Source organism: Armigeres subalbatus, chromosome 2, assembly GCF_024139115.2.
Source record: "Armigeres subalbatus isolate Guangzhou_Male chromosome 2, GZ_Asu_2, whole genome shotgun sequence".
NCBI classification, from domain to species: Eukaryota; Metazoa; Arthropoda; class Insecta; order Diptera; family Culicidae; genus Armigeres; species Armigeres subalbatus.
The window spans coordinates 55,525,203-55,550,938 of NC_085140.1; the positions used below are offsets into that span (position 1 = coordinate 55,525,203).

The following is a 25,736-nucleotide window of genomic DNA, read 5'->3' on the forward strand; positions in this document are numbered from 1 at the left end:
TCAATGGTGCGTCTTGATACGTATTGCTCCCACGATCTCCGCTTTTTGTCGTCGATGATTTGTATAACTTCATTCCGTGCCTTTCGGAATTGTCCTTTCTCGTCAAAAAATTTTATTCGCTCAATCAATTCTTTGTTTTACTAAAGGTAATGTGACCGAACGTCCCGCGTTTCGCGGGACACTGCATTATTCAGCAACGTTTTACAAATTTATTACAATTCGTACAGTCTTACACATATTTATTCAATTTTTTTGGGCCAAAATATACGCGAAATATACTTTTGGAGGATCCATTTTCAAGCCAGTGACGCAATCCAGATAGGCGTCCCGCGTTTCGCAGGGTACTTGCTGATCACATTAACTAAAGGTCAACTTTCCCAAGGCCGAGACCTCCAAATGTTTTTCAAATTTAAAACTAAAAATCGAAAAAGTGCTGTTTTTCAAGATTGGCCTAACATTTACCCGATTTTGAACGAACATCAGATGAATTTTTCAGGCCGGTTCACACGTGCAGTACTTTTGAGTTTCAGAAATCAGCCTGGCTGAGATATTAAAACGAGACAAAGGTTTTGACGGGAAAGGTCAAATTAGCTTAAACTAGTGTGTAATCTGAGCTATTCTTATCCGTTTGTTGGCAAACTTTAGGGGCTTTTCATCTTTTTTTACTACCTCGGCTATGGAATAGAACGATTGGAATTTCTTGGGAAGATTTCGGTATGAACATATCGGCTGCAATCACTCTACACTCTGTCAGTTGTTCCACTCTATAAAAATGGTCGTGCAGGATTCTATTTTGGACTTCCCCTTCGTAGTTCGTCCAATCTGCAACAGACACTTTCCAGCAAGGACGGCGTTTCTGTTTAAAGGAATTGGTGAATTTTCCGATGAATGTGGGTACATGATTGGTCCCATGTGAGTCGTGGCCTACCTTCCAGTCTAGTTTCTAGACATTCAAATTATGATCTTCTACGGTCATAGCAGGTCGCATAGGTATTCTAGTTCTGCTTTACTTACTTCACTATTCGGTTGGAGGTATTTTTAACAGGCTGTTGAACGATGGAGAAAGTTGATTTCTATGTCTATTGCTTTAATGGTGGATTTTTTGGGTTTAGGTTTGGGTTTGTCTTGACTTCCGAACCATCAAGAATGATGAGTGCTACTTCACTTCCACGAAACGTTCAAACATTTACGTAGGTTGCTGGAGGGAGCGTTCTCGCTAGTCAACGTTCTCCTGCATTTCGTCGTCTATGCAAACCAAATTTGGAGGATGTGTTACTCAAAGAGCAATGTCTTAGGGATAGGACGCATTGTGTTACTCCGATCTGACCCAGAGTTTACATTTTGGGCTTCACTTCCTAATTCAGGTATTGCTACACCTTTGAATCGTTCTTTCCTTTGGTGCTTGAGAACTAGTCCAACAGTGTCCTTGCTTTGGTTTTCCGTAGGCTGGAGTGAAGTTATGATCATCCGTGGCGAGATCACTTTTTGCTCCAGATCACGAATGTAGCTGTCTTTGTTCACGTGCTTACAACTTTAATGGTTTTCGCTTAATTCTTCTCTCGCTCTTCTGCAACATATCTTCGATTCTTCTCTTCTTAATTTGGCATTACATTTCTTACTTCTTATAAACAACTTAATCTTTTTCTCCATCTCGGCATAGATGAAACATAATTTCGGTTCTTTACACTTTGTTGCCTATCAGATGTTTGAAGAGGGCAGAACTGACGTTTTTCTGGAGGTAGGTTGGCCAGTTGGATTCTTAAGTCTGTTGATCGATTCGACTTCTGAAAAAAGACTAAATGACATTCGAAATTAAAAAAAAAGTCCGAGAGCACTACAAATATGTTTTGTCATCTAAAACAGTAAGATCCTCAAAATCATAACAAAAGGTCCTTCATTAAGGAATGTTTTTCAATATCTACAAACATGGTTCTATCAATTATCAAATTTCACACCGCATGCAGGAGGGCCAAAAACAGGAAAATTCATCCAACCAATGGCATTCAAGCTTAAAACTGTATCATTGTTTCGAGCTCACTATACTTCACCTACGTTAAATGGCATTCAAGTTATACTGGGCATGAAAAAATGATGACAAGCTTTTATTTTAATGAGCATTCCACTACCCGTCCCATCGTTAATCGTCAAACAAAAAATGACATTTTTTTCCATTCCAAAATATAATTTTCATAATGGTTCCGAATACCGCCGCAAATAGGTTGAACAAATCCCTTGGTCCATCGAAATTTTCGAATATGTGCACGCAGACCCACCCTTCCAGTTGACAAAAAAAAAGTGCCAGCTAATTAAAAATCATTGCACACTCAGCAGCAGCAGTACAACCGCCACAACAATGCTAGCCAAAACTCAACCGGAATTCCCACAGCAACGCCCTCTGGTGGTGAAGCCCGGCGAAAGTGCGGTACACCGGGCCAGCTGCTCGCTCAACCCGCGTGTCGCCGTGATGTGAAATTAATTTGTCGAAAATTAGCGCCTAAAAGTATGCATGGTTTCTCCCCACCACTTGTCTCATGTTCACTGCGACTAACTGGTCAAACAACGCACAACCGACATACATTTGGGCGCACGCATTTATACGCCACCGCCGCCCAAATGTATGCACGAGCCGCACCACCACCACCGGGAAGGACGTGGCCGGAGTGCTTGTCAGCACTTTTTATACACATTCTCATTACATCGTCATCGTCGTCGCCGCCGGTTCGGTTCGGCTTTCCGCCTGCCTTCCCACTACACGCTAAAAATGAACTACTCAAAATTGAGTCGAATCCGACTCATTTTCATTAAAAACGGGACAACTCAAAATTTGAGTAATATATACTACTTCAATAAAATAATGATTTCGCGAAAGTTAAGCTTGGCCTTCCATCAATTTTTAATACGACAGATGCGAATCAAGTTTATCTATCTATCTAAGTGCATTTTACGACAAACAGACTCCTAGTTTAAGTGCAATCATCATTTTATTGAAGTAGTAACTTTTACTCAAATTTTGAGTTGTCCCGTTTTTAATGAAAATGAGTCGGATTCGACTCAATTTTGAGCAGTTCATTTTTAGCGTGTACCTTTTGTGTGTGTGATGTTTACCGACGAAATTGTAAATTAGGTGCACAGTAAAGCGTTGTTTTTTTATTCGTTCGATTATTTTGTTGATTCATCGCGTCATTGTCACCGTCATCGCCATCGCCGAAGCCATTACGCACAAACCGAATCGAAGAAAAATAAAAGATAATGATAACTAATTTCTGTCAACCAGAAGACAGATACTGTGAAACAGAAAATAAGCCAAACATGATGACAAACACATTTTTGATAGAACCTAATTCCATTTCATGCCAAAGAACAAATCGCTTCAGAACGCTTTTTATGATCCTATTCTAATCGAGATTTGATGATTGAGGTTTGAAGTTTTTTAAAGGTGACATCCAATATTAAACAAAAGTTGATATTTGTATTACGAATGGAAGAAAATTATAAAAAAAAATCTAAATCTGCTTGAACTCATAATACGATTGTATGCGTAACACAAAAAAGTATGATATTGATTATATTTGCTAAAAAACACAAACACTGTTCCATATGATAATCAAAAAGTGAAGTGAAAACAATTGCTAGATGTTGTAAGATGGACGACAAGCAGAAAATCAAATTAGTTAAATAAATACCAAAGCGAGTGATGTAAAACTGTCAAATACATCTAAGAAAAAAATGAAAACACGTATGTATGTATGAAAAATTTAAACACATAAATCAAATCCAATATTTGTCAAATGTTGAAATGAAAATGCGGCAGGAGTATGGCCGATTGAAAACAACCGAAAAGCTTATTTGACATTTAGACAACGATCAAAGTCCGAAACGATGGGTGGTTGAATGAGGATGTTAGCGTGAATGCAGTTGTTTCGTTTTCTATTATTCTTGAAGCATCGTTTAGGTAAAGGAAATGGTAATCATCTGAACATGCAAGCAGATTTTTCAGTTTAATTCGAAAAATATCCAGATGTGACAGTAGTTTCTGAATACTTGTTATAGATTTTTATACCCGACACACCGGCTTTTAATTGAAATTGTTGAAATATTAACTTTTTTTTTGCTTCAAGCGTTTTTAAGGACTTTTCAAGAAATTTCGAGATGTGTTTTTTTACTTCTCGCCATAGAAACGCTAGCTGGTCCTATTGGTATTGACGCGAAGGAATCCTAAGCTATTAAGGGACTTCTGGACTTCAGAAGTTCTACTTTTCTCACTATATTTTGTTAATTGCATTTTGGGTTGGTACGACTCTCTCGTTCCCAACAACGAGAGGGATGAAACTTTAGGCAACAATTCGGAGCGCCCTTCCATCCCACCTAATGCTTCAATAATTCACCAATTGAATCATTATTAATGGTCCTCGACGGTAACTTCAGACATCTTTTTCGTCGCGCCAACAAACGACAACCCGCCACACGGACTGGGTTCGTCCGATCTTCGACGTCACTCATTAGATCTCGCACACCTACAACACCCAAGAATCTCGCAAAACACCACCCACTCCGTAACCCATTTAATCCCATGCTGCGGATAGTTTCACATTCGCCGTAGCCGTCGGACGGGCGTCGTCGTCGGCGAAACTCGTTCCGGTGGTAGACGTTTTTCAATTATCTTCGCGAAAACTTCCATTCCCGACGAATTGCGATGCCACGCCGAAGGCCCCGCCTTCCCGCCCACAGTCGAGGTGAATAAAGTATCGAATAACTTTCAATCACCCCACCTTCGACGTCGTCGTCGCCGCCGTCGAACAGATCATACGGCGCATCGTCATTTGTCTTCGGCGGTCCCGGTGGAAACTTTTGGCCCCGTCGCCGCTTGCCGCTTCGGCGTTTTCCGAACCGTCCACGAAAAAGAAGTGGCAGCTTGTAATTAAGGGTGGATTTTCGATGAAATATTGATGTTTGGCAGTAACTTCGCTTATTTTTCCGGTTCGTACGCGAGGAAGAGCAACTACTGCTGCTGCTGTTTTTGCATAAATTACGGCGCAACTCGCGCGAGGGTGGGAAAGTTTCCCGAATCGGATTACTTGCGCCAGTTTTCTGCACTACGGAAGAGTCAGTCAATAGTTTGGAGAGCGGTGCCAGCACGAGGCGAACGATAACGCAGGAGTTCGTATATTAGTTTCCGTTGCGCGCTCAATCGGAAGTCTTTCTCCCGGGGGTTTCTTCTAGAGAAGCGAATGCGGGATCTCGATGGGGATTAATGGGTTCGTGTGTTGTACTTGCGGAAGCAAGTTTCCGTTGGTTTTTGGGTAGTTTTGGGTGATAGACAGGTGCTTCGCTGCCTGATGGGGCGACACGGTCGAGTGTGGGGCGCCAATGTGGGCTTTGTTCAATGATTTGCATAACAGCACCGACGGGAGGTTTTGCTCACTTCGGTCGAGAAGTTCAGGCAGTTATTTGAAAGCTTATTTAGCGATAATAAATGATGCGGAGCTCTGAAGACAATGAGTTTAGTGATGTGAGAAAGCAAATAAAAACCAGGCTATTTGGATTTAAAATTTTTCCATGATTTTTTTTCGTAATTTCAACACGAAGAAAATACAAATTTTAACAAAATAGTGGAAGTAAAAAGAAGATAATTTTTTTAAAACCGTGTAACATTTTCCCCTAAGACACTCGAAAATTAATAATTAATAAATTTTAACAATTTTTTTTCAGATATTCCGGAATGGATAACCATTCAATATTTTAACAAAAAAATCAACATAACTTCTAATGAAAATTCGAAATTTCAATGATTTTTTATAAAGAATTCACCCGTATCTCTGTTAGAAATCCAACCGGATTTCCATCCGGTTTTCTGTTGGAAATCCATCCAGATTTCTGTTAGAAAAACTTACTTATGGGTCTTGTCTACCTCCAGTGGTGCAAAGGGCCAAATTGAAAGATTTTCATCCTGAACGATGACTATCGCCATCTGGATTTCTGTTGGAAATCCATTCGGATCTCTGTTCGAAATTCATTCGGATTTCTGTTAGGAATCCATTCGGATTTCTGTTCGAAATCCATCCGGAACTCTGTTGGAAATCCATTCGGATTTCTGTTCGAAATCCATTCGGATTTCTGTTCGAAATCCATTCGGATTTCTGTTCGAAATCCATTCGGATTTCTGTTCGAAATCCATTCGGATTTCTGTTCGAAATCCATTCGGATTTCTGTTCGAAATTCATTCGGATTTCTGAATCCATTCATATTTCTGTTGAAAATCCATCCGGAGTTCCATTCGAATTTCTGTTGGAAATCCATCCGGATTTCTGTTGGAAATCCATCCGGATTTCTGTTGGAAATCCATTCGAATTTCTGTTGGAAATCCATCCGGAATTCTGTTGGAAATCCATTCGGGCTTCTGTTGGAAATCCATCCGGAATTCTGTTGGAAATCCATTCGGATTTCTGTTAGAAATCCATTCGGATTTCTGTTAGAAATCCATTCGGATTTCTGTTAGAAATCCATTCGGATTTCTGTTAGAAATCCATTCGGATTTCTGTTAGAAATCCATTCAGATTTCTGTTAGAAATCCATTCAGATTTCTGTTAGAAATCCATTTGAGTTTCTGTTAGAAATCCATCCGGATTTCTGTTGGAAATCCATCGGGATTTCTGTTGGAAATCCATCCGGATTTCTGTTGGAAATCCATCCGGATTTCTGTTGGAAATCCATTCGGATTTCTGTTGGAAATCCATTCGGATTTCTGTTAGAAATCCATTCGGATTTCTGTTAGAAATCCATTCGGATTTCTGTTAGAAATCCATTCGGATTTCTGTTAGAAATCCATTCGGATTTCTGTTAGAAATCCATTCGGATTTCTGTTAGAAATCCATTCGGATTTCTGTTAGAAATCCATTCGGATTTCTGTTAGAAATCCATTCGGATTTCTGTTAGAAATTCATTCGGATTTCTGTTAGAAATCCATTCGGATTTCTGTTAGAAATCCATTCGGATTTCTGTTAGAAATCCATTCGGATTTCTGTTAGAAATCCATTCGGATTTCTGTTAGAAATCCATTCGGATTTCTGTTAGAAATCCATTCGGATTTCTGTTAGAAATCCATCGGGATTTCTGTTAGAAATCCTTTGAGATTTCTGTTAGAAATCCTTCCGGATTTCTGTTAGAAATCCTTCCGGATTTCTGTTAGAAATCCTTCCGGATTTCTGTTAGAAATCCTTCCGGATTTCTGTTAGAAATCCTTCCGGATTTCTGTTAGAAATCCATTCGGATTTTTTTTAATTTACAAGGAAATCTTTTATAAAAAAAAACAATGTTTTCCTTTTGCAATGAAATTTACAAAAGGTTTGACAGAAAACATGAAGACAAAGAGTTAAACCTCATTTGTGACAAAGTTGCCATGTTGCGAACAATCGCCAAACAGTCTCTACTGCAATAAAGAATAATGTGGCCTTTTAGCCAAAAAACACAAACTACAAATCTCGTAGGAAATCCGCACAGCTGTTTAGAAAGCAACGATGAAACATCGTATCTGTAGTAATTAGGACACGCTCCCGAGGAGATGGAGGACGTCACTGTTTAAACAAGGGGCCATTCGCACAAAGTCGCCGGTTTGTTCTGCTGAAACGCTCATTCGGAGCCCGACTCGAGAGATCACGCGGGAGCGACACGGATAATGGCATTTTTGCGACATATGTCACAATCAGTCAGTTAATCCTCGGCACAGGATAGCGAGGCGAATGATACCCTGGCCCTGCTGCTGCCGCGTCGCCGAGTGACAAATGGATGTGTGCCGTCGTAGCCGAAAAGTGGAACACATTTTCCGGAATCCGGGATGGGGCCCGGTGACACTTTATTTGTGTCATGTCAAATTTTTCAGGGTCCACAAGATGATGGGTCGCCCGCCCTCCGGCTGTGACGAGGAGCGGCTAAGTCTAAATAATTAAGTAAACCGTGCCGGATCGTTCCGGAAAGCGGGACATGAATGTGCTTTTCGTGCGTTGAAGTCGAATGTCTCTTTCGAAGGATGAAATCTAGCTAGACCCAATTTTTTTCGGTGAAAAGGCGGGGGATCACTAACAACAGTGGACTCCGTTTTAACATTCGGAAGGGGGGGGGGGATGTTTGGAAAAATTTTTGGAGCGAATTGGAACGGTTGACAAGCGTCGACTTTTCTCCTCGGGAATTGAGTTGGGAAAATTTAATTACAACAACAGAGCAGACGGCGCAAGCGATGAACAATTATCGCTAATTTGTCCGTCAAAAATGTGATTAGCATTCGCACAAAATTAATTGGGAGGGCGATTGTTTGGAAATCGTTAGAAAAATAGAAACTGCTTGTCAAAATTTGGATAGGAGAAATCTGGATGCGTATCAGATGATTATGTTGTTTGTTTTTCATTTCCTCAAACTTAACGATGAATGAGGAGTACTCAAATTCTACCTTAGAGGACCTTTGCAGAGTCTACTTCTATTTTTATAATTCGGAAAATTTCATGTCTCGTAGATTTCCATCAACAGAGGTATCACAGACCGAATTCCGTAGACTGAATTTTAGATAGGGTGACAAATGAGCTTGACTGATTTGTTTCTATAATTGGACGTTTTTATTTTTATTATCAAATCTAGCAGAAACATCAACGGCGTATCGAAGCATCTAGAAATCATCTTACCAATAATAGACACAAATCTTCGAAGGCCATCAGTCGCCCTACAACTTGACAGTTGTTGTTTGTTCGGTCTTGTGCATCCATTTCAAAAGTCGTCATAAATACAAGATAGAGAGAGGTCGCATGTCTACTTACCCGTGTACTGTCCGACGTGTCTGTCGCCATTATCGACAGCATGGCATCGCGTTTCAGCTGGTCGCAAAAACAACTTCGAACGTTTTTACCGCGCTCGGAAAAATACTTTCGGAAATCAAAACTGTCAAAAGTGATATTTCCCGATTGAAGAAGTACCGATAGGAGAGAAAAATTGCACGGAGGAAAAACAACCAACCGCGAGAGCAGTACCTAGGGTAAGATGGTATAATATGCCCCCCCTAAGGCAAAACCTTGATAACTTTTTACTTTTCATCGCAATTTATGCAAACTTTGTGTTATTTGGTAGTGCAAGAAGTCGCAAATGCATTGCCCGTGAGTAGTCATATAAAAATATTACAGATAACACGTAACAATGCTTTTTTGAAAAGTCGTGAACAAATGGATTTCAAAAAGTGCCTGGGCAATACGCCCCACCTTAGCCAAAGACGTTCCAAAGCCCTTCATTAGTATTTTATCAATCCCAGAATAAAAAGGTTACAAATCCTTATGTGCTTGACATTAAAAAATCAACATAAGTCCATTTAATCAGGTTTTATTTACATTTCAATAATTTCCATATAATTTGAAAGCAACTGCTGCAAGCTCGCCGCGCTTGTGTCCAGTTGGTAAGGGCATATCGTCCTGCCTACACTGGGGCGTTTTGGCCAGTAAAACATTTTTTCAAAAATCGTTACGTTTTTGAAGATGGAAGCAATTTTATATCATATTAACCACTGAGAAAAGTTATTTAGTTGCCCAACTGAGTGTTCCCGTGCAAGTTTTGCGGACAGTATGCTAGCGTCGCTCAAGAATGTTGAGCAAACAAACCTGAAAAGTTACATCAAAACTGTCATTTTTCGTATTTTGCTATTATTTTCATTATGTAATACAAAAATACTTCCACATTCACATAGTACGATGGTTTTACAAATATTTATAGGTACCAACTGATTTTGACCCTTTGTTAGTTATAGTTTTCTAGAAATCAAAGAGGGGCGTTTTGGCCAGGTGGGGCGCATTATACCGTCTTACCCTACTAGCAAAACCTATTTACTTTTGATAGTTGAAACACAGACAAATGGACGTTACACCTGGTATTAAGTTTTGGATCATATTCAATAATGTGTAATAGGTAGCAAATTCGAATAAGCCATGATTAAATTTCGCATATTAGTCAACATTTCACATTAAAAATCAACTTTTCATATCTGACGTACCAACCTTTGTCACCAAACATTCTTCCATTTGTCTGTGACTGCCCTAACACTGGTGTTTGAGTGTGAGAGTGTGTTTGTGTTGCGACACGGGCACGTTCGGAAAAATGGTAACCAACCGAACAGGCAGGGGTGAAAAAAAATGCCGGAAAAACAATGAAAACAAACATGATTGTGTGACAAGTGGACAGGCGCGCGAGAAAAACAACCACCACCGTTCGGGAGGCGCAAAAAAAGCGAAACAGTCAAGCAGCAGCGCGAGAAGGGGGAGTAAAATTGCTAACAGTTTTTGTTTTTGTGATGATTCCGAGTTTCTTGTGTCAATTTTGCCCAATCTCTGAGTTCCGTGTCTCGTGCGTTATTTTTTTTTCGTTGGTGTAGAATATCTCGCCGCCATGGCCTATTTATGGTCGTTTTTAGCATTTTTTCTCTTTATTTTTTTTATTTTGATGGCCGTTTGAATTTGAGATTTGGAGTTGGTTTTTGGCCCATGTTATCGGCGCGATTGTAGTTTATAGATAGATAGACAGCGGGATTTCAATTCCGTAATAGATAAACATGCGAGCGCTGTTGTCGGGCGATGAAAAAAAAACACGAGAGTTGAGTTGTTTTCCATATTTTGTTTCTGTACCTATCAATGATTCAGTTGACCGCGGGAAACGACTTTTCCAATAAACACTTGGGAAAGCAAAACAGAGTAAACGTTTCTCCCACTGTCAATTAACGCGTTCCAGTTTTCTGAGTGGTTGTTTTGTTGTCCCTTGGGTGAGTGGCATTTGGAGATTGCTTTTGAAACTTTACTGAACTGCCAAGGATTTGGTGGGAACCATGTGAAACTGTAGAAACAGGAGAAATAATTGAAAACAATCAATGGAAAATAACTATTATGTGAGCTTCGCTGAATTTTTAGAACAGAGAAAAGGTCCCATTCCAGTGTTTATGGATAGAGGAATGGGATGCAGTCATTAGACTTTACGATTAAAACAGTTCATAGAATCAGATATATCGATAAATAGAATAGAAAAATATCATTCAATAGAAGCCATGGAATCAATCGAACAAATTGTTTGTGTGTGTTTTATGTTACAAAAAAACTAGTATGAATAACCATTTCTAGACCAACATTTGAAAAGGGCGTAACAGCCAAAATTTATTCCTTCTGATTCTTCGTCTACATATAAAGCTTTGTATGTGGACGAAGAATCAGAAGGAATAAATTTTGGCTGTTACGCCCTTTTCAAATGTTGGTCTAGATTTAATCGTGTGTGATTTTCGAGTGATGTTTCTTTCGATTTCCAAAAATCTATAGAATTATATCAAATAGTTTAGCTACGGAGAATTCATCCAACTACGACGCAAACATTTTCCTGTGATCCCGATCCTCCCGCCTTATTCCACCTCAACATATATAACCATCATACTCTTTAGACATATAATCAACAATAGATCAATTTCACTATGATTTTCGAGTTTTTTATAACCTAGCTAGTAGATACATTATACTCCCAATCTCCCTTACTATAGCGGCCCTGTTTTGTGATACAACTTTCCATCCTATCTTAAACTTAAACAGTTAACAAGTAATATGCAGAGATCCACCTAGTAAATATGTTTTCTTTAGTGACGTTGTTTTTGAAGGTAAAATTATTTAGGATACCCAAATATCTGGATTGGTAAAAGCTTCTACTATTCAACCACTAAGTACCGAATCGTTTTCTATTGATTAACACACCGTAGAGGTTATTGGAAGTTACCCAACTCTCACATTACTACGAGAATGGTAGCGTGTGTGTGATCAGTACAAACTGTTTTCCGAAAAAAAAAACTAGAACAGCAGCTGAGAATACTTAATCTTTAACATTTAGGAACATTCCTCCTATTAGATGTAACACTGTATAACCACACTATCATAGGTTTTGTATAGAAATGTTGTTTAATTTTTATTTTGTTTGGAAATCCGAACCAGGAAACGATAATAACACCACCATCACCACTAAAGTAGGTACCCTAACGTCATTGCAGCTCTATTTTCACCTACCAATAATTGTCCTATTGCAGTTAATATCACAATTTAATTCACTATAACAGACTAACAAACGCGATAACTCAAACGTGTTTCATCCGTTGTTGGTATGGTTCGCATTGCTGCTCGGTAAAAGGAGAATCGCGTGACGTCCCCTTGGGGGCATCTTTGCGCTGAGTGACGCTGTTCGCACCGATCCTACTGGCAGCATGAGCTGGCACAAAATAATAGACGACTGTCAAAAATGTTCCAACAAACGTAGCTGTCTCACTGCCCCATGCGCCCGTGTTTTTTTAATGACTCTGCCATCTAGTACCTAGACTGAACCGAATTAAGCACCATCATCAGTAACGCCGTCGGCCTAAAGAACTTTATTTCACAATAAGGTGGGGGGATCAATGGAATGAGGGCCACGTGCTAATCATCTGTCTAGCGGTTTTATTTGCATCGCACGAAAAAAAAAAACATTGTAACATACCTAATCGAACATCGTACTCATCGTAGGCGGTTTCCACCGTCAACATGTTAAGGTATCGTCAAATCCTGAAGAGAATCATATCCAGAACACATGTGGCATGGAGATCTATCTGAAATATTTTGTTATTATTGCATAAATGAATAGATTTTCTCGAATGGCGTACAGATCAAGGACATTATAATTGTTCACCAACGAGAAAATGTTAAAATTTGCATTTTGAGCATTTAAGGAGGCATATAGTCTGAGCTACGGGCCCTTTCGAGCTTGACGCTAAAGCAAAAAGAAGAAGAAGAAGAAGAAGAAGAGCATTTAAGGATGTGTTCGGAATTTGAATGAAAGTGTACGGAATTTGCGGCAATTTTTACTATGGTTGTTCGGCATTTAAGACGAAGTTTTACACAATAGAATTATTCATAATTGAAAGGGTTAGAAGCAGAGTGGCGTAAGTGAAAATGCGTTGGTTTTTGAGTTTTTTTTTAAAGAATTTTCGTTAATTTCTAAAAGGGTTTCAAACTGGAATCCAATTTTTAGACATTATTCTCAAAGTTGGTATTTCTCAGAATACGAAACGTTTTGCCTTTATCGTATACTAAGTATACGTAAAAGCTATAAGATCACTCCAAAACCAAACTTTTGATAGAAGCTTCGGAGACCCATAGTGTTATATCCAGTTTTCCGCGAGCGGTAATGGCCGCCTGCTTGCCTGCGGGTTAGTCTCTGATTTGACGTTTCTGGAGGTCAACTGCACCCACCGTTCGAGCATTTTGATCAATGTGGTATATATGAAGGCTTGAATTCACCTAATCAGCACCTTCTTATATGCCACATTGGTCAGAATGCTCGGAGCGGTGGGAGCAGTTGACCTCCATGAACGTCAAATCAGAGAATCACCCGCAGGCAAGCTGGCGGCCATTACCGCTCGCGGAAAACTGGATACCAATCGACTCAGCTCGACGAATTGAGGTGATGTCTGTTTGTGTGTATGTATGTATGTGTGTGTGTATGTGTGTATGTGTACAAAAATTTGTAGACACACTTTTTTAACTTAGCATTGGCCAAATCACTCGCAGCAAGTTCCATTAGACTGAGAATCCTGTCCCATTGTTTTCTATTGAAAATTGGCCAAATTGGACTATGGGATCAAAAGTTATGGCCAAAATACTATTTTATATGCCCAAAACACGCTAAAAACCACTCACTCGAATTTTTTAGTTTTTTTTTGCACGAGAAAGGCATCATCACCGCTAGGTGGATTAATCAGGGTTTTGCCTTTCTCGTACACTAAGTGTACGTAAAGGCTATAATATTGCTTCAAAAACAAAATTTTGATAGGAGGCCCGGAGGGCCGATTCTTATATACCGATCGACTCAGCTCGACGAATTGAGGTGATGTCTGTATGTGTGGATGTATGTGTGTGTGTGTATGTGTGTATGTGTGTATGTGTGTATGTGTACAAATTTTGTAGACACACTTTTTTGAACTTCCCATTGTCCGATTTGCTCGCAACAAGTCGACAGCGGAATTCAGTCCCATTGTTTGCTATTGAAAATTAGATCAATAGCTCATCGCAATCTGGAGTTATGGCCAAAAAACTGTTTTTGCGTATAAAAAAACAGCAAAATATTCTGCACTGAATTTTCCTAGATTCGAACTGCTGACCTTTGGGGTGGAAAGCGCTTACTATACCACAAAACCATCGGGAGGCACATGGTACGAATAAATATAAGTTGTACAGTATTCATCAAATTGGTATACGTTCATTTATTTTCAAAGCCACAGAGTTCACTCTGCTAGGGTAACGGTACCAATATTGGAAGTGTTATTGAATCAATGAAAGAAAATATATTTGATAAAATCAATAGTGGTTCTAAATTGATAGTTTTAATGCATTAACTGATAGACAAACTTTGAATTTGCTAGACATGAAATTGGATTCATTTCGCCTTGATAATTAATCTAAATTTCTTGGAGCATAATCGTCCAATATTGATTTTGCATGGAAGAAAATATGGAACAGTTACGCTTGCGGCGGCAGTATATAGGTAGGAAAGCCATTTTGTTGGGGAAATTATTGTTTTCAATTAGTATTCATAATGGCATAATTACAACGTGTCGTATCAGTTAAGAAATGCAATGTGGACAATATTATTAAGAACCCATTGTCTTCACTGAAGGCATGATCGCCCTATAAGTGTTTATTTGGGTAACCTCTAACGAAGAGAAAACTGTTCAATAATTACTAACGTTTCTCTTTACTAAACGTAATCAGGCCCATTTTTCTATTATTTTGCTATCATGCGCTCGCATACCCTATATACGAGTGAACTTCTCACGTGGCAGCTATTTTTGTGGCGTTCAATCAGTGTATGGGAGCGCAGCTGGTGTACGTGAGGACGCTATGCAAGCACATTTCGGCGGGAGCGAACGGCACTGCATTCGCTTCAGTCGCTTGCCGTCGGATGAATATCGCAGAAGGAAGCATCACCAACACACCGCTTTGGCCCTGACGGAAGCGAGTAAACAAAATGGGGGCCGGGTGATGCTTTTTTATTTCACCCGGTAAGGGATATAAGGCGTCAATTTTAAAATAATTGTTAAAACGTTAAAACACATTTTAGCCGAAAATAGCTAGATTTTTCGAGTTCGAAATTTAATTTACTTTTAGATTGGCAACATGAAAATCTAATTATTTCGATTAAAAACATGTGTAAATATGTAGCCTAACATTTAGGTGAAGATTTCGGCTATCTGTTGCTGGTGTTGGATTGCGTGGGAGTGCTCTCGGCTCTCAGATTTGACAAATCGATGTTTTAACCTTTAACGCAGAGAAGTCGTTTTAAAAATTTGGTATTGAGTTATATAGAAAAGAAAAATTGTTTATAAATATGTTTTCGAAAAAAAAGAGAACCGAACGAGCGTCGAACATAGACTCTCTGAGTGAGAGCCTAGAACGATACCCCTCAGCTATCTTTACTTCTTGGAAGAGCGGTGATCGAAGTATAAGAGCTTATACGCAATTTGCACTGATCATCGTCTGCTTGTGCATTCGTGTGGCAACGCACCGGATGCTGTGTTTAGGTTCCGTGGCATATTTAAATCATCTGACGTTGAAAAACATATACGATTGAGTCTACGTTATGTGCTTTTGTGTCAATTCATTCAGATATGTCACCTAATATTCATAGTGTTTTGATGTGGAAGCAACATCAATTTCAACGTTTAATTTGAATCCTCTGTAATGCAGTCTTCCTGGCGTTACAGCAAATAATCTATATTGGCACAGTAGTATATGTAGAAAATAAAACAATTTATTTTAGTAAATGGTTTTGATTTTCTACAAATATTAACTTACTATATTCCTACCTTTTCGCTTGCATATCTTCTGTGTTGTTGTGATAGTTAATTAATTCATGCTATACATAAGTCCTAAATCTTGGACTTCGCTAGACCAATTAATTGGAACCCCATTCATAGTGATAACATATATGTTTGAAGTTTTCAAATATCACTCGGATTATGTGGGAGAAGCTGAGTTTCGGAAAGATTCGGAGAAAATGTTCCATTCTTGCAAGTCAACGGAAAATATATCCAAACTTTTCTACAATCCAAGCATGTTTTGGATCATGTAGTAATCTCAGTTCGATCATTTAGTTTGTCGATGACTCATCCCGGAGGTTAAATTTCAAAACGTGTTTTATGGTGGACTTCTGGTGCGAAAATTTTTCGACAGCTCTGCCCTACAGTTTGTTGTTTTAATTTAACTAATAATCGATTTAAAGCACTAGTTTGTAATAACTTATACTGAATGATAACAATTTTTTTATTAGTTATTATTAGTCAGTATAGGTTACTGCAACCAGCGCTATCATTTTGTTATTAGTGCAAAAGAAACAACAATAAAGGCAGAGTTGTATAAACCTTCGCACTAGAAATGGTGGACATCTCGTTTGAAATTCAACTTTTGGAATGAGTTATTGACAAACTACTAAATGTACAGGTTTGATAATTAATAAATTAATTAAGTATAATATTAGGTATGCAATCAGTATGATATAAAGTATTACACATTATTGGCCCGACTATGCTGATTTAGGTAACACCAGCTCTGTCACGAGTAATCTATCAGATTGTGTACATGGATAGTTTACCTGTATGGAGTGAACTGATAAATAATTTTGGATCTTTTAGATTTTGGATACAAAAGCAAATTAAAATTAATTAGTTCTAATTCAACCTTCGTACCATCACTGTGAAATGCTCTCCATATGAAAAAAAGCAACCATAGTAGAATTATCTTCAGATTTTTTAAGGTCGGATCTAATTCGTGAATTTTAGTTGAAAAGTGGTTGAATATCAATGACAAAAACGAATGCTATCAGCAAAAAATGAATTCTTGTTATGAAAACTCATATGTGAATATGTACGTTATGTGGAAGATATTGATTTGAAAAATGTACTGGAGGTAACCACTTTCCCTTCGATGGGACTCGAACCCATGACCCTACAGTACGCTAGACTGGTGCTTTAACCAACTAAGCTACGAAGGACCTCCGTCGGCCTTCGCAACCTAGCCACATAACGTACATATTCACATATGAGTTTTCATAACATTGTAAATTAACGTCCAAGTCGGGTGGTTTAATCCCCGGAAATAGGCAATTACCTTTGATTGAACTGAACTTGAGTTGCGTGCTCTTGCCTACGCAATGCGGTCGGGTCTGAGCTTGACGACCGACTGGCAAATAGCTTACACAACCTCACTTGATCAGTACCGTTGCTGATGAAGAATGTGTATAGCCGCCAGACATTCTAAATACTCACGCTCCTCTAATGTGGACGTGTACAATACACATGTGGAAGTATTGGCTTGATAAATGGATTGCGAGTGATTTGACTATGCGTCCAATTTGGGAATCTCGAGCTCGTTCAGTAGCCGCTAGGTTGCGAAGGCCGACGGAGGTCCTTCGTAGCTTAGTTGGTTAAAGCACCAGTCTAGCGTACTGTAGGGTCATGGGTTCGAGTCCCATCGAAGGAAAGTGGTTACCTCCAATACATTTTTCAAATCAATATCTTCCACATAACGTACATATTCACATATGAGTTTTCATAACATTGTAAATTAACGTCCAAGTCGGGTGGTTTAATCCCCGGAAATAGGCAATTACCTTTGATTGAAATGAATTCTTACCAATATGAAAAGTAGTATTCAAAACAATAATTAAAAGGCGAGCTTATTGACTGGGTGACAGTAGCCTAAGCTGGATTCTGACTTCAAACTGGGAAGCACTCGAATGTTTGCCAACTGGAAACATTTTTTGTTCTATATCCCGGGATGTTTTTGTAATACTAAAATAAATGCTAATACTAAAATAAAACGTCACTGCATTCGCTTCAGTCGCTTGCCTTTGGATGAATATTGCAGAAGGAAGCATCACCCATTATCGTTCTATTTTGGCCCATCACCCCGGCAAGGGTGAAGGGCGTCAATTTTAAAATGATTGTTAAAATGTTAAAACACATTTTAGCCGAAAATAGTTAGATTTTTCAAGTTTGAAATTTAATTTTCTTTTAGATTGGCAACATGAAAGTCTAATTATTTCGATTAAAAGACATGTGTAGATATGTAGTCTAACATATATATGTTATACTTCGGCTACCTAAATACTTCGGCTACCTGTTGGTGGTGTTGGTGTTGCGTGGGAGTGCTCTCGCCTCTCAGATTTGACGAATCGATGTTTTAATCTTAGTTTACAAACGCAGAGAAGTAGTTTTAAAAATGTGGTATTGAGTTATAGAAAATAAAAATTGTTTATAAATATGTAAAAAAAAATAAGAACCGAACGAGCGTCGAACACAGATTCTCTGAGTGAGAGGCTAGAACGTTACCCCTCAGCTATCTTTACTTCTTGGATGAGTGGTGATCGAAGTATAACACCTTATACGCAATTTGCACTTATCATCGGCTGCTTGTGCATTCGTGCGGCAACGCACCGGATGCTGTGTTTGAAGATTTCAAATAGCACTCGGATTTTGTGGGAGAAGCTGAGATTCGGTAGGATTTGAAGAAAATTTTTCTTTTTGGCAAGTCAATAAAAAATGTATCCAAACTTTTCTACAATCCAAGCATGTTTTGGATCATGTAGTAATCTAAGTTCGATCATTTAGTTTGTCGATTACTCATACCAGAAGTTAAATTTTAAACGTGTTTTATGGTGGACTTCTGGTGCGAATATTTTTCGACATTTATCCTCTGGAATGAGTTATTGACAAACTACTAAATTATCGAACCTATATTACTAAATGATCGAAAACATCCTTGCTATAATCCATAACAAATTACTCTAAGGCAATCAACGATTTTTGATTTCCTGATAGAATAATATCAGGTATGCAATCAGTATGATATAAAGTATTACACATTATTGGCAACATTATTCGGTAACACCAGCTCTGTCACGAGTTATCTATCAGATTTTTTGCAGTGATAGTTTACCTGTGCAGAGTGATCTGATAAATAATTTTAGATCGGTTCATTATAATATATACAAAAACAAATTAATATGAATCAATTTTAATAAAACCTTCGGTTAATCACTCCGAAATGCTCTCCATATGAAGAAAAGCAACCATAGTAGAATTCCTTCAAATTTTATTAAGTCGGATCAAATTCGTAAATCTTAGTTAAAAGTGGTTGAATGTTAATGACAAAACGGAACTGCTATCAGCAAAAAATTAATTCTTATCTATATGAAGAGTCATACTATTCAAAACAATAATTTTAAAAGGCTAACTTATTGATAGGTGCCAGAAGCCTAAGCTGGATTCTGACTTCAAAACAAGAAACACTCGAAAGTTTGTCAAATGACCAACATTATGGATCATATATCCAAAACTATGGACCATATTACCGAATTGGATCATAATCACGATCATAATCAAAAAGAATAATTGAATTCTTCATGATACTTCTGGATACGCCTGAGCTATTTTTTGGATTTAAGGTAGCGTTTTATGGAACATTCAGATGTTTATGGATCGTTTTTCATTTTTTATGGATCGTTTTTGTGCATTTAACGGTACAAAGTAAGGCTGCCATAAACAAATGTGGAAAATATGTTTGTCAACCCTTTTGAACAAACGAGAAAAGCATCATCACCGCTAGGTGGATTACTCAGGGTTTTTTAATTTCATTTTGCAAATCTCTCCAAATAACTTTCAACGCGAGATCGCGAGTTCTTTGGTATTGCCTTCGCCTCACATTTTTAAGATGGATCAGAAGCTGAAGATCGTTGCAATAATAATGGAGTTGAATTTAATTTCCATTTAGGAATTGCAATACCTCTGGCTGCGACAATTAAATTTGTCAAAGATACGAGCGCATTGTCAATATCACTTTTAGAATATCAACATCAAAATTCTATATTTATACAAATCCCAATCAGCTGTATTATAATTTAAAGTAGAGCTGATTGGATTGTTAATGGCTTCTTGTGAGATTTCAAACGTCACAGGAAGGTGATCAGAGTCAAAATCAGCATGAGTTACCAATTGGCCACACAGCTGACTTGAATCCGTTAAAACTAAATCAATTATAGAAGGATTTCGACTTGAAGAAAAACCCATTGGGATATTGGATGGTATCCCGACTAGAAGGTCATATCAAAATTATATCAACCTATGTTATTATGTTATACTAAATTTTTATAACAAAATTTGTTAGAAACATGGTGCAGGATGTTGTTAAAATATCTAAATTTCTATCAAAAATTACACTACTGGAAACAAAAAACTATCAAATTTTGTTACAATTTTATCATAAAAATAACATATTTTGTTAGAAATTTATAGCAGAATCAGATACAAAATATATTGTTTACTGTGCAGTTCGAAATTTTTACTGTTCGTGATAGGTCTCCAGATTGAGATCAACAATCAGAAATTTTTGTTTTTATCTTAACATGAATAGGGTTTCTCACCCATTCCCGGCCTAACATGCGCACGACTGCATTATTTAATTGATATTTATGACTAGGGGCAACTTTTCTGAATTTTGTGGGCCGTGTAATATTGCGATGGGGTTCACCTCTGCTTCAAAAATAGTTATTCTTGCTAAACACCACTTGAAAAAGCTTTTACTTGATTTAAATTAACATGGTGCAGCACTCATTTCAGTCATAGGCGATTGCCTATCTGGCATACCCCAAATCTCCTCGGCATACGCAATATTTTACTCAATCTCTCAACATCTTACTCTCATTCTCTCTCTCGGGACGGTAGAAAATGCGACGTAAACAAAAATAGGCACAATCCACGACAACAAGATGCCAGATGGTATTATTCATAATCATTTTTATTTGGTTGAGAAGATATATTTACTCATCCAAATTTCTTCCAAACACTTAAAAACAATATCTTTTCCACCTTTTGAAATCGAGAGAATTATAAATAACATGATAGCTTCAACGTATTAGACAGTTTTCCTATTAACGATGAAGGATTATCTTCATACTAAAATAAGACTTATGGCCTTTTGGCAGCACTGTACAGCTAGAAGTTCTTGGGCCGAGGTGATTTTTGTTCGGTTTGAGGATACATTTTAAATGTATTCCAATATGTTTATATAAAATCTAGTGATACGAACAATTACAAAAGATTAAAGTGCGTGAGTTTAGCATTATTGTGTGGTGATAAACAGCCTGAAGCAATGGTTGTATCGAGCACTGTGACGATTTTCAGGTAGGTGTTTATTTGATGATACCGTTTTGTAAAAGTGGAAAGAATCACTTCGGCTCAGTGGTGTTGCAACGAAGAGCAAAAGTTTGAAATCTACATTTTTATTTTCTATAATTGGATCGATTAGGAGTGAAATAAATGGTTGAAAAATATTGAGTATTGTGCGAGATAAATAGGAGATTTTTTTAAAATGATCAATCATAAACCTACGGCTACTAAACAGTATAAATCATTAGCTTTCTGTGCAGTGAGCCGGGAATGGGGTCCATAGGCCCAAGTAGTGATTTACCCTATTTTTCGAGAAATTGAAACTAACAAGATTACAAATAAGGCAATCTTTTCAAAATATATCAGCGTTATGATATCTATATGGCTGGGAGACTTTGCTTCATCTATTTTAATTGCCTACTGTTGGGCAATTCGGTGTTGAGCATTTTAATTCATATTATGATAAAATTCTGTTACAACATTTGAAAGATAATGGCCACTAAGAACAAAATTGTATCAAAATAAGTTATAAATATCACAATATGTTATTATTGTGTTTAGTTTCTGTTATGCTCTTCTAGTCGGGATACTATCCCGCAGAACAATTTTCAAATAAAATATTACCATTGGAATTGTTTTGAGCATTATTCCATGAACGGTGTTTGGCATTGAAGTCACTAATTTTGAAATAATTGGATTTGTTGCGAGTTAGAATTTGAATATCAGCTCTCAACAAATTCCTTTGCAATATAAGAGCAATATAAGAGAATTGTCTAAAATTGATTTCAACAAAAACTCGCAAGGTACGCATATTAACGATTATATGGATAAATGTATGGTGACCCGAGCAGACGAAAATAGCTCAATAATATCAAATCTTGATAAGATAGCATAATGAGATATGGACATGTTTGATATACGAGATAAAAGATCAGACGACAATATCAATGTTTTGTACTAAAATATCATGTTATTGGCTTGTTCTTATCCATAACAGAATCACTGGGAAATCTGGATGAATGGAATAACCGAATGATCAACACTTCTGTACTGTCCATGATCGCATATTTGTAACATCCGCATTTTTGTTCATTTTGTAAAAAGCCTATGAATCGTTCATAAAGCTCAATTTACTGCATCTAATCCCACAACAGTAAAATAGGCTTTACTATCTTGCTTATCTGTGGTAAGCTGGAAATGATTGAGTTTGTGGGGAGGATTGACAAACGATTTACAAAATCAACAAAAAGGCGAATGTTACACCCAACCGGCGGTTGTTAGATTTTCTAAAAATTCTGTATAAGAATCTACCAAAACCTGTATAAGAACTGGGCATATGCGAAATTGTTAGATTCTTATACAAAAAATGTAAGCCATCGTACAAATATTGTTAGAAAAGCTTACAAAATTGTTAGATTCTCATACAATACTTGTATAAGAATCTAACATTTTCGCATATGTCCAGTTCTTATACAGGTTTTGGTAGATTCTTATACAGAATTGTTAGAAAATCTAACATCCGCCGGTTGGGTGTACAAATATGCGATCATGGGCAGTGTAACACCGTAACACGTACTTTTTTATTGATCCGTCCGTAGCGTACACCATATTCAAACTGCCATCTCTTTGCTCTCAAGACTCATGGCTTACTTGATTTACATACGATATCACACTCCCCCCTTCCTATAGGGCACTGCACGGAAATATCTCTTTCTCTTTCGTTCTTCATAAATTTTGACATTTACTGGCCTTGTTGTTTTCTAACTTCTTCGCAGTGAGAAAGAGACAAAGCAGTCCGTGCAGTGCCCTAATAGTCTTGATCAAGTGATATTCTGCCGTAATCTGAGAAAGTGACGAAAGAGCTTTGCTATTTGCTAACAAAGGTATCTGCAAACCGGCATAGTCTGCTAAAGAGAAGAATACCTTGTAGGCAATATTGGGGAGTGATATACATTGATAGTTTCTGCCCTTTCTTGCATATAAGACATATGAGGCCATCATGCCAGCTCGAAGTTAATTTCTTCTCGCTCGCAAATTAACTCAATCGCTTGGCTGAGGTGCTGTCCTTCCAAGAAGCCTTGCCTATCTTTAGCTCTCGAACAGCCTCTCTCAGTTCGTCTACGTTGGTGCATGTTCATTGTCCATTTTCCGCAATCCTCATTCTGTTTGTGCGCTTTCGGTCCGATTGTCCATTCAACAATATCTCAAAATGTTGTTGATCGCTTAGCAGAACTTCCGCGCGTCGTCCCAGGCAAAGCATCTCTCTGCCTCCAAGAGTACCACAGTTTCTTACGGCTATGGAGTTTTTCTCAGCTGCCATTAGTTTTCGATATAGTTCACTGTTTTGGTGTGTGCTGCTACGAGCGTGCGGCTCCGGAACTGGGTTTTCTCATCTGTCGCTCTTTGGTACTGCTCACAGAACCAGCCTTCCGCTGATTCCCTTCTTTGGTACCAAGTACCCCTGTGGCTGATGTAATGACCCACAGTGCATTCAATTTTCTCCAGTTGGATGTACTTCGTTCGTCGAGCTTATGTGCGAATTTCACCGCATCGTCCTGGCCCGACAGTGACTGTATGTTCAGTCAGTTGATGCAAAAGTGTAAAATTTCTAATGCCGTTTCTGTTCGCGTGACTAACATCTAGTTTACTTTAATCTGGCAGCCAAAGTACCTGGGCAGAAGCCATGAACTTAATAACAAAACATGATCTGGACTAGATTTATATAAGAGATAAGAGAACTGGCAACAACATCAAAAATGTATACCAAAACATCATTTCAATATCAATATATGCTATGGATAAAAACAAACTAATAGCACGAGATATTGATCACTTATTACAAATAACATAACATGATATCCTCATGATATTTCAGTAAAATATTTATATTCTCATTATTATTATTATTCATATTATGTTCTTTTATCTCTTATATCAATCATGTTCATATCTCATTTTGCTATCAAATCACGATTCGATATTATTGAGGCATTTACGTCCGCTCGGGTACCGGTACTACAAGTGTCAAACCGATATTGGTTATGAAACAAAACATGATGCATAATAAACTGCCTAGTTAAGCTTGTTGAAACTTATTTTGGCAAAATATGTTTCATGACTACAGCGCCACTAGCGTTCTAGAACTTTTGCTTCCACTGTTTAGTCGCATGGTTCTCTCACGTCTAGATTCTAGGTTCTAGACGTGAATCTTACATAGTCATAGTCACTTGTATGACATCTAACCTTTGCATTTGTGTCAACGTTGATAAGTTTCACGACGTGTTTTGGGCAATCTCCGTAGGTCTTATTTAGATTCTCATGTTTTTTTTTCTACTGTCTGTAAATAATCAAGTGAATACAGTTACTGGTAGCCGTTCCTAGTAGGTTGACAGGTAGGTAGCTAATAGGTCCCTTTCTCCTACAACCTGGCGTAACGTACCGTTTTGGTTCACAGAGCGAGGACTAGAAAAGAACTACCATTTTTACTCAAATCCCGAACATGACTCATGTTCCGAACACTGGCGTTTTAGTGCCCTAAAACTTTCATCAGTTTCTTTTTAACTGAGGATCAAGATTACAAACGAATTAAACCTCTTATGGAGAAAATTACACGAATTAAGCCAAAATGACCATTTAAAAGCGAGTGTTCGGAATATGAGTCAAAACAGTAATTGCGACAGTTGACGACGCACTGGGACCACATTTCGGGAATGATCCACGGGGAATCGATTTACGAATCTTACTATCGATGGTTCATTAGAAGCCGCCGAGAACCTTTTTCTGATCAAAATTTGCACTCCTTCTCAGTTTGACTGCCTTTTCGGGTAGGCCTTAGCGCACATACGTGCTCTCATTGTCCTTCAGACGAGATGGCGAGCACTGAATACGTATTCCAGTATCTGACTTCTTTTTTTACGTTGAGCACATCCCCCGTGTAAAAAAAAGAATCGGGGTAAAATTGAAGTTCAAAAAATTTACAATCAAACATAAAGGTTGTCAAACATTATTAACCTTCGAGGACTCACACCGTTCTTAAATGTACAACACTAGCGAAAAAGTACGCTAGTCATCCACAACGGAGGTGAGGCTGTATGAGTGATACAGGACTTAGCGAGTCCTGGTTGGTAAATGGTTTCTCTATATCAAGAAGAGCAACCCCAGTCTTTCAGATTTGTTAAGTCGAATTAAATTCAAGACTCATAATAGCTGACGCCATAAAAATTGATTCAAGAAAAAAAATTGTGGGCACTCTCAAACTGCTGAGAAAATTTTTAAACCATTTAACAATTTTTTGATGAAAAATTCTATTTCGCTATTTAGGTGCTGGAATAGTCAATTTCCAATAGGGTTCGAACTGTGATTTGTCACTAAGACATTATTCTCATAATTTGTGTTTAAATATGAAAATAAATGTAGTAAAAAAATAATGGAAATGCTAATTGCAAGCCTAATAGCAAGCCTTCGGCACAGCAGAGTGTGATTGATTCACATTCTATAC

General features: G+C 38.0%; 1 protein-coding gene and 1 non-coding gene across 6 annotated transcripts in view; both read left to right on the forward strand.

The window, feature by feature from the left end:
* Positions 1-25,736, forward strand: part of LOC134208669 (RNA-binding protein Musashi homolog Rbp6) — a 1,173,986-nt gene that overhangs the window by 1,123,120 nt on the left and 25,130 nt on the right. The window lies entirely within an intron of this gene.
* Positions 17,478-17,552, forward strand: Trnaa-agc (transfer RNA alanine (anticodon AGC)). Its single transcript has one exon. It is a non-coding gene; the product is annotated as a tRNA-Ala (tRNA).